We start from the raw sequence: 3,981 nt of genomic DNA on the forward strand, positions 1-3,981 counted from the left end.
GAAATATAGTCTGCTGGCGCGTCGTGAAAAGATGCAAATTCTGAACCGAAAACAATCATCATAAAATTAGAGGGATTCGAGGAGGAATGATGATTTAGTGAATTGCGAAAATATCACGAGATTTTCCTGCGAAGTAACACTGAACAGGGATTTCTTAACCTTTCAGCTGATCCTTGAGAGAATATCTTTCCTCCACATAATTTCAAAGTATTCTGGTATTTTTCAACGCATAATCCCATGCATTTTTGTCATGAGACAGTTGAGTAGGTGCTTTTACTAGCACAAAAATCCCTTTGCACAGAAGCTAAGTCACACAAGTGTTCCTCTGTTATCTTTCATTTATTATGGTCATGACCATATATTTTCGTTCTATTGCATGTATGATAAAAGCTCTCTACTTTGAAGTGATTGGGATTGACATCTTCCTTGTCCATCCCACGCTTTAGGCAACATATCAGTACAACAACTTCGAGTGAAATAATCTGCATCATTTATTTCACCGCAGCACTCCATTTGCTTCTTCGGTTTCCTCTATTGCATTCCGCACTCTTGATGCACGTTGCACAAATTGAATTCCCATCACTCCCACACAAGCTTTTCCAATGGTATTTCCTTTCACAAGTGCTGCCATTGTTCTTCCCCGAGCCCGACACGCAGTGCAACCCCTTCTTCGCCACCCTCGGTAATGCATGGAAAAAAGCAACAAATGACAGTGAATTCAATGAATTTCCTTTGTCAGTTCCACGGAAAGGAAACAAAATTAAAATCTCTCTCATTATTTAAACAGTTCTTCAGAATTTCCTGTTAATTTGCAGAGATTTCTGGGCTTGTTTGCTGACAATTTTAATCAAGTCTGCTGCAAGCACTTAATTTTCGCGCTGCTTCTGCATTGCTTAATTGCAAAGTTTCTTCATGAGGAAATGAAGGAAAAAAGCTTGTACAAAGTGAACAATTTGGGTAAATTGTCTCTCAGTCTATGCATAAAACAATTTGAGCAAAGAGTCGCTTTAAGAACTCCTCGACAGAGAGTGAGAGGGAGAGAGCTTTGCGAGGGCCTCAGTGTACATATCAGTGAATAATGGCGTCTGGTGCGTCTCTATTATGTATGCACATGAGATGAGATTACATAACAACACATTTGCATGCTGAAAGCTGTTGATTCGACGTCGTCCGGTGGGAAAAACATCCCACGAAAAACAGTTTTCGCTCAGTGAGCGCAGTAAAATATATTCCTTGCAATAACGTAGTGTTGTGTTGCATTCAGGAGGGAAAATGCTAGGGATTTTATATTGTTTTTTGTCTGAAAAATTCAAATTATTCTGCTTGAGAGGGAGTAAAAATACAAGGAAGTAAGGGTGGAATTATTTATAAAATCACGAAAACTCTATTTTGCCCGTCTGCTAAAATCTCTCTGTTCTCCGAAAAGCTTGAAGGAGAAAAAATTGCATATTTTTGACATTGACGACATTCACACACAGGAAATGCCTTTCTTTGGCTCTCACACGAAGAATGGGAAATTCTATGAAGGAGCAAATTTCAATATTATAGTTTCCACGCTCCTGCTTTGTATTCAGGAATCACATCTCAAACAGTTTCTCGAGCACACAAATGAAATGTTTGCTGTATTGTGCACATATCTATTCTCTGTCACGAGGGTGAATGTTAATTTCGCCCACCAGACATAAAGACATCCCCAGCTTATTTCATGTTGTGCCTCGGCAACACAACTTTTGCCACATTGTCAGTCATGGAATCAATTGAGCGTGAGGCAATTTGTGAAGACGAGGAAATGATTTAGACGGAAATTCACTGGTTGCCCCCAAATTCAATTGCGTCCCTCCATGCTAAAGGATTCATCGTGAAAGTGAGCTCGTCAACAGGTAGTTTCTCGGGCCGCGCACAAGCGAACATCCTGAAAATGGTTGATAATTGCATTTTGTGACATCTCAATTCTGTCCTTCACGTGCAATCGTCATTCCCTCGATGGAAGATGGCGAGGGAAATGAAATTTTCTTGCAATTACCCAGTAGAAGACCAAAATGAAAGCCGAGAAAATTGCTTCCTCAATTTACCATCTGAGTGGAAACGTGCACTAAAGACAAGAGAATCCTCTGCTTTTTATTTTCCATCTTTCCTAGACAAAGAAATATATTCTGCTTGAGCATCAGCTCACGTTGCAATTTTAACTGTAATTACAGAGAAAATACAATCGACGTACTTTCAACATGACAAGGAATGAAAGGATCAGACCAGATGTAATTAGTCCAGAGAATTAAACTAACGATGGTATAGGAACTTAAACAAAACATATTAAATGATTAGAAGTAAACAGACGAACTCAGTTTATTCTGCAGATTGTTTGCAGAAGGAATTGCAAGAAAATTTCCCTTCTGAGTCGTGAAAAGGAAGCAATTTGTATTGACATCCCAAAACTTAGCCATTTCCTCTTTACCGATTTCGGAGCTTAAGAAACTTGTACTTCTTATTTGCTTTTGTAAGTGACTTAAAGTGAATGTGAACAAATTCAAGTTAATGGTGATTTCAAGTGATTAGCCGAATCGAGAGTAAGAACAGCATGAGATTCTGTAATATATGTATCTCAAACCATTGGAGAATAAATATTATTTTACAGAGAAAATGGAATATTAATAGCAAAGATATTTTCCAATAACTGCTCATGAATGGAAACAGCCGAGAAAGTTTCTCATCTTAAGAGCGATAAAAAAGTTCGCACAACTATTTTTGAAAAACGTTATTTACGATTATTACGTTGAGAATTTATTGGCCTTCAATAAAGTGCTGGTGTAAAAGTTTTTCTCATACTTTCTTCCTTGCCACGCAATGGAAAAAAAGTCTCTTTAATAATTCCTACTGAAGTGTAGTGTAAAAGAGCCATTTAGTTCGAGTTCTTTCTTCGGCATCACAAACAGTCCAACGTGGCTGAATGATTCAATTGATGTCTGCAGGTGTAGAGCTTCCGTGGTCGACTCAAAAGCTCACAACAGACAATTGACCTGAATCAATGAATGTTTTAAGAATGTCGCAGTTCTTAAAACACCGACTTTAAGACTTTAATGCCACTGCCTCGCAAGGGATTTAAACTTCCCGAAAGTTTCGGTTGATTTGTATGTGCGAAAGCTCATAAATATTTCGCATTAAGTGTGGCAAATTCTTTACGAGCTCACCACATTGCTTGCAAGATACGTTATGAAATATACAAAATATATTGATGAGAATTTATTGAAAATACAGTGGAGACGCATATGGCATTGTCACGATAGAAAGACAGTGCCCAACATTCTGGGAACAACCCGTGTTCATGGCATCGCTCAAAGTTTTATTTGAAAATCGATTCTTTCGAACCATAAATGATAAATTGTGTTTTCTGTATGGTGTTTTTGCGATGCAAGATTAACCTGGAAAATTGGCTGAAAATATACAAAATGCGGCTTTTCATTATTTCGCAAACAACGCAAGTAACTCATCAATGAATAAAGGCCACGGCATTTGTGGAGGGAAAATCAATACTTCAGACCTTTCCAAACATCAGAACGCGTCACACGAAGGCGCCCAAAAATACACGCAGGAATCAGCGGAAAAATGCCTCTTCACGGCACTTTGGCACAAGTCTAATTATGGAAATGCTCTTGCGGCGGCACCGCGATGCCGAGCACTTGTTAAATTGTTGACGAATCGATAAGGAGAGTTCATTGCCTGCGGGCCCCACGTGGCCGGGGCAGAAGAGGGCGCCCGGCGAGCCGACACGGGAGATTGAACGTGTTCGCAGCGAGTCCAGGGAGTCCCACATGGCCGCGTGTGTGCGCCCACCACCCACCCCGAAGGGGGCGGTGAATGGGAGCCGCACTCTGCCACGGAACGGACTATACTCCATTGAGAGCGAGGAAGCTTTCCACGCGACGACTCACTCGTAGTGCACACGTCGTGACGACCGGAGCTTTTGCGCGCTCATCAGTTGTACGC

The sequence above is a fragment of the Phlebotomus argentipes genome, unplaced genomic scaffold (genome assembly GCF_947086385.1).
Source record: "Phlebotomus argentipes unplaced genomic scaffold, Phlebotomus argentipes genome assembly scaffold_4, whole genome shotgun sequence".
Classification (NCBI taxonomy): domain Eukaryota; kingdom Metazoa; phylum Arthropoda; class Insecta; order Diptera; family Psychodidae; genus Phlebotomus; species Phlebotomus argentipes.